Source organism: Pogonomyrmex barbatus, unplaced genomic scaffold (assembly GCF_055798465.1).
Source record: "Pogonomyrmex barbatus isolate J1 unplaced genomic scaffold, ASM5579846v1 scaffold1, whole genome shotgun sequence".
Lineage (NCBI taxonomy): Eukaryota > Metazoa > Arthropoda > Insecta > Hymenoptera > Formicidae > Pogonomyrmex > Pogonomyrmex barbatus.
In genome coordinates, this window is record NW_028297098.1 from 9,228,580 (window position 1) to 9,241,816 (window position 13,237).

The window sequence follows — 13,237 nt, forward strand, 5'->3', positions numbered from 1 at the left end:
TATTCTTTTCGTTGTATATACATACATCTTCGCAATGATTATTATTAATTCTTTTTTGCTTGTTCTTTATAAAATTGATTATATACTAATGTATAAATATATATAAATATTGATATTAATATAAATATAGATGTTAATATAAAATATAGATGTTAATGTATATATATATATATATATATATATATATATATATATATACGCGCCGGCCCTGACCGCTACGCACATACGCGCACTCATTCGTCAATTTTAATTTGATTTACTGTAAAAACTACTCGTCACACGCAATTTTGCTAAAGGAAAAAGTTGTTTCTTTTAGCATAAAAAATCACGTAGCGTATTCCAAATGCGGGAGTTTTGGGACATATATATGTCTCAAAACTCCCGCATTTGTATATATCATATATATTTGATATATATTTTATACTATATATATATATATATAAAATTATATTTTATATTATATATTATATATTATATATTATATATTATATATATATATATATATATATATATATATATATATACAGTATAATTACCATAGTATAGTTATAATCAGCGTTCTGCTTGCCTTATTGAATTGATCGCGTAGGGATGTTGTAATTGTGCACAGTTTAGCATTTGGACAAATTTGGAAATTTATCAATTCTGTTTTTTCGTAATGACACCAGATGTTCGTATCACCAGCTTTTTGTGATTTATACTTTATGATCTTTCGAAAAGTCGATCGCGGTTTTGGCAATCTTGCATTTTTGCAATCTTTCGAAAGACTTTTAAAATTATTGCAATTAGATTAATTATTACAACATATTTTATTTCTTTAGTAGATATAACAAATTATGAAGTGATGGAATACAATTATGTATGATTATATATAAATAAATGTATATATAAATATTATATATAAATGTATATATAAATATGTATAAGTTATATACGATTTATGACGTTGCCATTCACCGTATTTTTTTGTATAATGAATCGAAGGCCGATCGGTCGCGCCAAGAAAAAGACCGCGAGAACCAAATCGAGATTTCTCAGAGAAGCGATAATTTATTGCATACCTGCGAATATTAATTTCTTTTTTTTTTTCTTTTTTGATGCTATTGTAACTTGTACGAAAAATATAACTGCGGAGGTTGTCATAACTTACAAAGGCGACGAGGAATATCATTAGACGAAGACAATAATTTGACAAGGACCGTTGGAGTCTTTGAATATACCAACGGATTTGACCGATAATGTTTTTCGATTTATAATACAATCAGCGGATGCCCGATGAAGGAATTTAGCCGTTACAAGATATCGATAAAAGCGATACCACGAACAAATAAATTTTTGCAGGGTTTCAGGATTGTTGGGCGAAATCGTCGTTCGAGAAAAAAACCAAAAATTCCCGAAGACCTAATTATTCGATCTAACAGCAGTTAGGGCATTGAACGAGATCGTCCCAGTTACAATATAATATTTGTACACATATCTAAGCTAGGAATTTCCAATGCCTTGAAAGCAATATTGTTTTTTTTATTTTGTTTTAATGAATTCTTAATGTATTATTATCATTTTGTTTTAAATGGATTCTTAATATATTATTATTCATTTTCGTTTCTAATGAATTCCTAATGGAATATTAATTTAAAGTTCAGCTATCAAAATGTAATATTCGAACACGTAAAGCATTCCTGATGATTCTCCTATTATTCTAACCTTTGAACCTATGTTAAAAAATTTCGATATCAAGCTCCGATACAAGGCGACACCAAAAAACTCAAGCAGCAGTAACGCAGTAGTGCGGTCTCAATCTCAGTTATCGACAATTAGTCATCGACAATTAGTCATTTAACGTTGATTTCAATTCGTGTGCTCTAAATCATAAGACCTATTATAAAAAATTATTGTAAGACATAAGTGAAATAAAGTTGTTTTTTTTTTAACATAAAATTCGTGTGTCTTACAATAGTCGAAACTCTTTGATGTCGTAAAGGGCTGCCGATGATTGTTTTTGGCGAATTTTCCGGACGTCAGACGGGAGTGCTGGCGTCCTAAGCGGGTCCGACACTGTCAATCGTAAATCGTGTGATCGCGGGATTAGCTCCATGTTTACTCAACAAATCAGGCATCGATTAGCGATTATGATAATCCATGGATCAGTCTAGCGCGGATGTTTGGTAATATATGAATAGGTGAACAAGGGAGATCCTAAGCCCCCCAGGCATGTGGGGGGATGAGGGGGAGAGGAGGGTCGTAGAATCCCCAGGGGACTTAGGACTCCCCCTTGAGTCGGTAAGATGATTTTCTTTCTTCAGAGGGTTCGTATCCGGAGAGAGAAGGTGGATCCCTCTGGCGGTCGTCGAGACAGGTTTATCTCTCTCGGTCGGTAAGGCGGTCGCGGGGTTTCCCCGGGTCGGTTCCCCCGTTCTCGACGCCGCCCTAGCGTTTCCCGCTAGGTAATCCCGGGCGCGTCATCGACGCCGCCCTAGCGTTTTCCGCGCGGTCTAGCGCTTTTCGCGTAGCCTTGGGCGCGTCCTCGACGCCGCTCTAGCGTTTATCGCGGGAATCTAGCGCGTCCTTTTTCGCGGGGTGTGGCGCTTCCCGCGTCTGGGCGTTTTCCGCGGGGTCTAGCGCGTCCTGTTTTCGCGGTTTGTCGCGTCTCCTTAGGCGTGTCTGTTTTCCATAACGTCGCGATTAGTCGCGTCGATGCGATTCGCGTTGTTGACAAGATGTTGCGGTTTGTCGCGTCGCCTTAGGCGTGTCTGTTTTCCATAATGTCGCGATTAGGCGCGTCTCGCGTCTGAGCATTTTCCGCGGGGCTTAGCACGTCCTGTTTGTGGTTTGACGTGTTTTTTACGTCACTTTAGAGAGTATTTAACTAGGAGTGTCGACGATATATTGTTAGTTTGCGAGATGGAGAGTCAGTTTAATGTTTCGGAGACTCAATTTAATGTTTTGGAGAGTTAATTGAAGGATCCGGAGATAATATCGCTTTTAGATTCGCTCGAGCTCTCGAGAGAAATGGAACGCGACATAGTGGAACGGGAGAAACACGCGATGACGATGGGGCGTGAGAAACGGCCTACGATCGAGCGGGAAGAGGAGAACGAGATATTGTCGAGAGCGATGCGGTCGACTCGCTCGAGGATCTACGAGAATGGTACGACGGAGACGTTATGAATGTTGTTCTGACGTCGCTGGAGGAATTTCAGGAACGCGATAGCGGTTGGGCGTTACTTCGGATATTAAATTTAATGATTAATGTAAATAAGTGTAATCCTATGCACGTTGGATGTTGGATGTTACTTCTTCCGAAGATAAGATATAAGAGAGCCGTGATTAATGTACGTTCACACGACAATGCGTGTTTCGCGTGGGCGGTGATGGCCGCTCTATATCCCGTTGATATACACTCGGAAAGATCATCGTCGTATCCTCACTATTCGTTGGTGCTGAATTTCGATGGTATTGATTTTCCTATGACACTACGAAACATCGCTAGATTCGAACGTCTCAATGATTTGTCTATTAACGTATTTGCTATTCGAGAGAAAACGGGGAGAAACGATATCATGATCATTCCTTTGTCGCTTACGGGAAACAAAAAGTCTACGCACGCAATTTGCTCTATTTGTCGAACGAACGGCGCGGCGATAATGTCGGTCATTTCGTATGGATAAAGAATTTGTCTCGACTGTTAACGCCGCAAATAAATAAGCATAAGAAAAAAAAATACATATGCGATCGATAAGCGTAAGAGAGATTATTCTCGTTGCGAAATAAATTTTGTATTAATTATAAATTGTATTAATTATAAATTGTATTAATTATAAATTGTATTTTTCAGATGTCTACATTATTTTTATTCAGATGAGAAATTGGTCGCGCATAGCGTCGAGTGCGGAAGAGCGAATGATTGCGCTGTTATTCTTCCGAGCGAGGACGACAAGTTGCTCTCTTTTCACAATCACGACAGAAAGGAGAGACTATGATTCGTCGTGTATGCAGATCTGGAGTATGTCTTAGAAAAGGGAGATCAACGATTCAGTGGGAGTCTCGACAATAGATTCGCCTATCAACACCACAAGGCGTTTAGCGTAGGATATTATTTGCATAGCACGTACGACGGAATCGTATCCGCGTATAGATTTCGCCGAGACGACGACTGCTTCTCGTGGTTCGTCAAGGAGCTGCGCCCTCTCGCGTGTCGCGTGAAGAAAATTCTGTGCGCGAGCGTACCGATGTCGGAGCTTACGCCGAACGAGTGGAGCGCTTTTCAAAAGGCGACAAATTGTCACGTGTATGGAAAGAGCTTTGAGTCGTACGATATTCGTGTGCGTGATCACTGTCATCTTACCGGACGATATAGAGGACTCGCGCACGCGAGTTGCAATTTGAACTATCAGAACGCGTTCGTTATTCCTGTTTTTTTTCACAATCTATCCGGTTATGATGCACATTTCATTATTAAGGATATAGCGAACGCTTTCGAGGGTAAAGTCGATTTGTTACCGTTGAGGAAAATTACACCGCGTTTTCGAAAATCGTCAACGATTCGGCGTACGGAAAATGGAAAACTTGTGTTAAGCTACGTTTCGTGGATTCGTTTAAGTTTCTTAATACTAGTTTAGAAAAAGTAGTTTCATATCTAGATCGAGAAAAATTGAGGATCTCGCGATTCGAATTTTCTGATCTCATTGCAGAAGATTTCGAGTTGCTCATGCGCAAGGGCGTATTTCTTTATGAGTATATTGATAGCATTGATAAACTGTTAGTGACCGAATTACCGCCGATCGAAGCTTTTTACAGTTCTTTAACTGATGAAACTGTGAGTGTTAGTGATTACGAACACGCGCGAAGGATATGGGAACGTTTTCACGTGAAAACTCTCGGCGAATACAGCGATCTATATTTGAAAACGGATGTGCTTCTCTTGGCGGATGTTTTTGGAAATTTTCGAGATACTTGTATGGAAAGTTACAATTTGGATCCAGCGCATTATTTCACATTACCAGGATATACGTGGCACGCTATATTGAAATATACGAACGTTCGATTCGATCTGCTCACCGATATCGATATGGTGATGTTCGTAGAGCGCGGTATACGCGACGGTTTAAGCCAATGCGCGAGTTAATAATCAATATGAATCGTCATATAACTCGTCTCAGCCATCGTCGTATCTTATGTATTACGATGTGAACAATCTCTACGGCTGGGCCATGTGCGAATCTTTACCGTATGCGGAATTTCGGTGAGTCAAGAATGTCGAGGGTCTCGATATTATGTCCGTGCCATCTGACTCCGATATTGGTTATATTCTAGAAGTCGATCTCGAATATCCGCGACATCTTCACGATGACCACGCAGATCTTCCGTTTTGCCCGACGCGCGAGAGACCGCCGGGAAATCAAAACGAAAAGCTACTCGCCACGCTCTACGACAAGTTGCGTTACGTGACGTATTATCGCAATCTTCAGCAGTGCGTGCGACACGCGTGACAAAGATCTATTGCGCGTTGCGATTCGCGCAGTCTCCTTGGTTGCGCGCATACATCGAGCTCAATACAGAACGGAGAACTCGCGCGAGCAAGTTCGAGAGAAATCTGTATAAGCTAATGAACAACGCGGTTTTCGGCAAAACAATGGAGAACGTGCGCAATTACGTAGACGTGAGACTCGTGACGCGTTGGGACGAAAGATATGGCGCAGAGATGCTGATCGCGAAACCGAATTTTCACAGTAGGAGCGTTTTCGATGAGAATCTTATGGCTATCGAGTTACGCAAACTCGAGGTTCAATTTAACAAACCAATCTACGTCGGTATGTGTATTCTAGAAATATCTAAGATGCGACTGTACGATTTTCATTACGATTATATGATACCGCTTTATCACTCTAAATGCAAAATTATGTACATGGATACCGATAGTTTGATATATTTTTTGGAATGTCGAAATGTTTACGAGAATATGAAGCGAGATATCGCGAGATTTGACACTAGCGATTATTCCGACGACAACGCGTACGATATACCGCATGCGAATAAGAAGGTTCTTGGTTTGATGAAAGATGAAAACAACGGAGCGATCATGACGGAGTTCATAGGACTTAGGGCGAAGATGTATGCTCTGAGAGTTTTGGGAAAGAGTGATACGAAGAGAATAAAGGGCGTTAGGAGGAGTACCTACGTCGCGAAAACGAAAACGTTCGAGGATTTCACGCGTTGCTTGAACGAATCGTTGCAGCAATCGAGACGTCAGGCGTGCATACGCTCGATGCTGCACGAGATTTACATCGTGTCCGAATTAAAGCTAGTTTTGAGTCCTTAAGACGACAAGCGATATTTAATACCTGACTCCACTAATACATTACCGTGGGGCCATTATAAGATACTGTTATTACATACTAATGTAGTATAAAAAAATTTGTACCAATATAGAATAAGTAAAATTTGTACTAATATAGAATAAGTGATACTGTACATTCTTTATTCATTACAATAACTGTTTTATGAATCCAAGAGTTATGTGTATTGTCCATTCCTAGCCATTTGACAAAAACTCTATCGTTCTTTCTACGTAATACTTTCTCAACAAGATAGATATTAGGATTGGAAACTCGCAGTAATTCGTATTCGTAAAACCCTCTAGCTATTCTTTACGATAGTCTTTTAGCAGATACGTCACGGGATTCGTGTGTTGCACCTTAGCGATTCGAAAAATCTCAGTCGTCCAATTAGACGTATATCCCTTTTCGAAAATAGTTTTGAATTTGCTGACGCGTACCGGATCGTTCACCTTGAATCGTGCGGGGGCTGCGATCTTTAAGTGATTGTATACCGTGGAGAGGAGTCTCTTGGCAATGGCTGGAGTTACGTCCGCCGGTCACATTCCGACCGTTCGATGCGTGCGATTGTTGTACTCCGAGATTAAATGCGGTAGAGCGTCGAGCCATCTGTACGATCCGTTTAGCGTGAAGAGTTTCCACATGTTGTTCTTGAGCGTGCGATTAAATCGCTCCACAACCGCCGCCTTCATCACGAAGTACGTCGAGTAGTGGCGTATATCGTACCTATCAGTAATCGCTTTTACGGAGGCGTTGTAGAACTCCTTGCCCTTGTCCGTTTGTAGATTTCGTGGATGTCGAGCGTCGTCGTGAAATATCTTGGATAACGCCGCGGCTACCTCGCTTCCGCTCTTGCTCTTCAGCGGCACAGCCCACGCGTATTTGCTCAACACATCGATAACCGTCATCACGTAGTTGTAGCCTTTATTTTATCGCGCGTACGGACGCATTTCAACGACATCGGCCTGCCACAGGTCGTCGTAATCGCGCACTACGACTCGACGACGCGGAAAATTTCTTCGCGCGGGCTTGTGAAGTTCCTCAACGAGTCTCCTCTTCTCGACGCTCATCGTTGATTTTACGAGGAGGCGTGATTCGCATTGGTTTTATTCGTGCGTGTTCGCTCCTGTTCCTCGTTCCAAACGTTAATCGTGTGTTTCATGATATTTGGAATATCCATTTTTAGTGCGATTAGCAATTCGTTTATCTTTTCTCTAGTCACTATTTTATCCACGTTCAACGAGGCCAACGTCTTGTCCAGCGTCTCTCTTGTTACTGCTTTATTCGTTAGCTCTCTCGTGATTCTCGTCAGATCTGTCACACTACGCACGAAATTCTCCACGTTCGTCGATATTTTCTCGCGGCTCGTCGACGATGCGTCGAGCTCATTTCGCACGGATTTCTCTAGATTATGCAGTGATTCCTCTAGGATCTGTGTTCGTTTCTCCAAAGCGTCGCTGAGCGTCTCGACGGTCTTTCGAATCTCGCTCGAGTCTTTAGTTCGCACTTTGTCTTGTTTTTCCTCCATTCGCCCTAACTCACGTTGAAACATGAGCAGATCTTTAATTCGTTGATTGTTCCGTTTATCGAGTGCTTGTTTCGTGAGCGTTGTTGCCAGCTAGAGGCATCGAGCAATCGAAGACGATCGACTAGTTCGTTGGGATCGTCCCAATGGACGTATTCGATTCCTTTGTTTCTCACCCGCATAGCGGATGGAATAGAGTCGATCCCTTTTTTTCTCGCTTTACTAATACCAGCGCCACTTTTGTCCTTATCGAGCAATAGCGGCGCGATGATATGTTTGTACTTGAAACCTTTGTCTCTCTTATTCGTTTATCGAGATCGACGAACAAGGCCTCCCTCCTTTCCTCGATCTGTCGCAGTGATTCCTCTAGATTTCGCGTTCGTTTCTCCTGAGTGTCACCGAGCGTCTCGATGACACTTCGGATCTCGCTTAGATCTTTCTCTCGCGATTCCCGTTTTTCGAGCTCTTGTTCCACCGTGTCTCTCGTCTCCTCTATTCGTGATCGACGAGCGAGGCTTCGCTCTTCTTCTCGAGATGCCGCAGAACGTCCACCTCGGTTTTTGTTGTAATACTGCAGGAGAATATTCCGAATTCGCTTGTTTATATCTTCTAGCTGTTTTTGTAGCTCGTTCGTTAGAACTTTCGATTCCTCGCTCCTTACGCGAAGCGCGTCGTCGATATAACCTTTGGTTGTCGCGTCGGTATCATCGATCGGTGTATCCAAATGGCGTATCTTGCGTCTGTTGACGTCATAGTCGTCCGAATTAAGGCAGAGCGCGCTGCGACGCACGTACGCCCGCAGGGATGCGATCGAACGATCGTCAATGCCGCGTTGCTTCTTCAGAGATTTCCCGAATTTATTCACGGACATCATGCCCTCGCGAGTGACGAATCTATCTCGCGCGATAATCTGCTCGTAATCTCGGCGATCTGCATATCGTATTTGAGAAACAATCTGGCTACGCGCGTCATAGATTCCTCCAATTCGCCGATCGATCTAACCGTGCTCTCGTTCATCTTCGACAATAAAGTTCGAGTGCTTGTTGAGAATTCGCTCGTCTCGGAGATTTTCGCTTCCGCGTCTCGAAACGCGCTGTCGATGTAACTTTTACTCGCGGCGTCGGTATCGGTTCTAGGTGTGGCTAAACGCCATAATTTTGTCTCTAGCGTCGTAGTAATCGTCACTTAGACAGAGAGCGTTATTACGCATATAGTGACGTAAGGAATCGATCGACGGTCGCGAGCGTGCCCTGTCGCCTCCGCCGAACGACTCCAACGGTCTTCCGAACTTGTTCACCAACATAACGGGAATACCGGTCGCCACGAGTGCGCGCCACGTTTTACTCGATCGCGTCGATGTCGCGAAGTTCCTCGAGTATCGATAGAATCTCTTTGTCGTGAGCGTTGTTGCCAGCTCGTCTAGAGGCATCGAGCAATCGAAGACGATCGACTAGTTCGTTGGGATCGTCCCAATGGACGTATTCGATTCCTTTGTTTCTCACCCGCATAGCGGATGGAATAGAATCGATCCCTTTTTTTCTCGCTTTACTAATACCAGCGCCACTTTTGTCCTTATCGAGCAATAGCGGCGCGATGATATGTTTGTACTTGAAACCTTTGTTTCCTAGAATAGGCATAAGCGCATTGTGACCACGTCGATGGGCGTTTGTAGTTAACAGTATACTCTTGTACGTTTGCTTGTCGTTCTCCATGTACACAGCGTCGTCGGGAAGTCTCTTGAAGATCAACTCGTATAAGCCCGGGGTACCTGGATATCGCGTGTCGCCCACGATCACGCTGTCGTCGGCGGTCACGTCGAATCGCCTATCGCCAAGCATCGAGCCGTCTAAATCGAAGTACACTCCGTAAACGTGATCGATCTCGCTCTGTCTGTCCCCGCTTAGAAGCGCGCCCATATATTTGCGGTCCCCATTGCGCGTTCGAGATTGATTCTTCCGATTCGTTTTTAGTCGCAGGACTCATCGTCGCGATCAAGGGCGATCTCATCGAGAGGCGTCTTCTCGTCGATCTAGACGGTGGCTCATCGTCGTCATCGGTTTCGCGTTTTCTCTTAGCGCCGACGAACGCGATCGGGTCGATTCCCTTGTCTCGCGTAGTATTCTCGGCAATTCGTTTCAACGGTTGAACGATCGGCTTGAGTCGTCTCTCCAGCGCGATCTCCTCTTCTATCTCACCGGTCTTTAACTCTCTGTACTTTTTACGTATAGAGTTCTGCGTCTTCGCGATCTCTCGCGCCGTTTTTTCCAGCCGAGCGACATTCGTACCAGCCGCACTGTCAACGTTCATACTTGCAGTAGCGTCAACGTCCATTCTCGTAGCACAACTCATCGCTTTACACCACGGCGAAATCATTAAATCCTCGTCTGTATCTACCATTTCTTAACGCGCTGTCTTTATCGATAACTACGAAACCATATTTGCGTTTCCAACACGTGCGACATAAGGCGTAAAAATTCTCATACGACATATCCGTGTTCACGTGCTCGTTGTAAACGTGCTTTAAGTTAGTGTCATCTTGTTTAAACAGAATCAAGAGATTTGCGTTGTCGCGTATCAGGTGTTTTGGAATTTTAGCGTATGTCTGACAAAGATAGAAACAATCGATGTTCGAGTGTCGACCCATGGCAAAATATTCCCTGATCGCGTTCTGCTTGTCACAGGCCACGTCGTCGAACACGAATATCAAATCGGGAAGCGCCTCGCTCGGTGGCACGACGTCGCTATTGTTTGAGAACGCGCGATAGCCGATTTCGTCCATCGACTCGAGTAATTCCGCCAGATATCGATATTTTGATTGTTGCAGAGATTTCGAGTAGATGTACACATTCTCAAAGCATGCGCCATGCGGACTTTCGAGCATGCTTATCAACACGTTCGTTTTACCGCAATTGGAGGGGCTGCAAATGATGCAACGTATCGTGTTCGGTAGTAGAGGGCCAGGTCTATGCGCTCTCCCGACCGCGTCGCACGAGATTCGTCGAGCCTTACGATCGAGATTGAGCACTCCTATAACTGGCGACCGTCGAACGAATCGCATTTACGCGCGCTCAATTCGAGAAGACGCGATCGATAATTGCTCCATTTATACTCGACGGCGATTCGATCGCGCACTGTGGTCGGTATATTTCCCCTATTAACGGACAAACGCGATATTCTCAATCTATCCACTCAACAGTTGCAACTTATCTCGAAGTTCGTTCTCGTGCGTGATTTCGATAGATACGTGGAGCTACTGTGGAACAGATTACCCGATCATCTGAGAGCGGATCCCGAGGTACAACATTGTCGCGTGTGTCTGGAACATTATAATCGTCCGTGGCAACAATCGCATATAGACGGTCCTGCGCCTTTTATCAAAAATTACGAATGTTTAGCGGCATGGGACTACTCAATATGGCGATAAATGCGCTTCCCTTCGAATTATATATTCCCGGATATCAATTTTGTGGGCCCGGCACCCATCTCGCGAAACGATTGGCGCGCGGCGATCGAGGCGTAAATCCGTTGGATGCGGCGTGCCGCGAGCACGACATCGCCTATTCACGAAATAAGAAACTCGCCGATCGCCACGACGCCGACCGAGCTCTCGCCGAGAAAGCGCGCGAACGTATAACAGTCGGAGATTCCACCTTCGGCAAGAGAGCTGCCGCGACCGCCGTATGGGCTGCTATGAAAGCAAAGACAAAGCTAGGCATGGGTTTGAGAAAGAAGAGGAGGAAGACGACAACGAGGAAGAGGATACTTCCAACAATGAAACGTGGAGGCTTGTTACTTATTTTTCCGATATTAGGCGCGCTCGGTTCTTTAATCGGTGGCGCGGCGGGTGTCGCGAAGGCGGTAAATGCCAGTAAAACTGCACGGCGTCAACTGAAGGAGTTGCAACGTCACAATCGAGCGATGGAGGGTTACGGATTGCATCTAGCGCCTTACAAACGTGGCAGCGGTGTGACGAGAAGAACGAAAAAAAAAATTCATGGAAAGAAACGTTAGGATCGCTCAAGTTACCGCTCTCCGGCATCACGACGAACGAACAATTGAATCGCTCGGCGCGTCGTCTACGAGTACCCTTCTTCAGAGGAGTGTTTATGCGTGACGCATTACCATTAAAGGCGCGACGTAACGAGAGTGGCATCGTGAATCTCGATGACTCGATGGGTTCGGGTACTCACTGGGTCGCCTATGCGAAGAGGGGAAACGACGCGATTTACTTCGACGATTTCGGCAATCTTCGACCGAGATATCTCGGCGGCGTAAATATAACGTACAACCACGGATCATATCAGACGTACGATCAGAGCATTTGCAGTCAGTTGTGCCTGCGATTTCTCTCGAAAATCGGTCGCGATGTCGCTGAGTCTTTCGTTCACCGGTAAGAGTAGCGTTCTCACGGCGTGCTATTTTCCCGCTTTAGATCTGAGCGACGACGATTACGAGGTCTCACGAATTTCGAGACGTACAACACTATACCGAATGTTGATTCCACGAATAATAAGTTCTATTACGACGACAAGACGATCGTGATTCCCGAAGGTTCGTACGAATTAAGTGCGATAGACAGATATCTAAACGCCGCTATCTCTAAAAAGCGAAAGATCGACGAAAGCAAGAAGACGAGCGACGATGACGAGAGCGACGAGGGCGAGAGAGACGCGCGGTCTCTGATCATTCGAGCCAATGAGAACACTATGAGAAGTGAAATTAGATGCGAGCATCAAATCGATTTCGCGAAACCGAACAATATCGGTTCGCTCCTGGGATTCTCATCGTCGCGCGTGCTACGACCGAACAAATGGCATACGTCCGACGGACCCGTGAATATCATGGGCGTAAATATCATTCGGGTGGAGTGCAATATCACCGCAGGTGCGTACAGCAATAACGAACCGGTTCACACGATACATGAGTTTTCGCCGAATGTTCCTCCGGGATATAAACTCGAACGCTCCAACATCGATCATTTACTTTCCGATCATCGGGCGAAACGTTACCGATATCACGCTTCGAATCGTGGATCAAGACGGGCGACCGATCGATTTTCGCGGAGAAGAGATAACGGCACGACTTCACGTGCGACGACGAAGGCATTAGAAAGAAATGCGCGAGAGCAAAAGATGCTCGTTCTGATCGAGTGATACTCGAGAGGAGGAGGAGACGCAAACGCTACATCCGCGATCCTACCGCAAAACGACGCGACGAGGAAGGCACACGAGGGAAGAGCGAACGAGCTGAACGCCGCGAACGTTGCATTCTTAAGATCTTTATGTTTCGTCGTGAAGAATCGACATGGCGAGCGACATTTTAAGTATCGGAGGTGCCTCGATCTTTGACGATCGTATCGTGAAAATAGAAACTCACA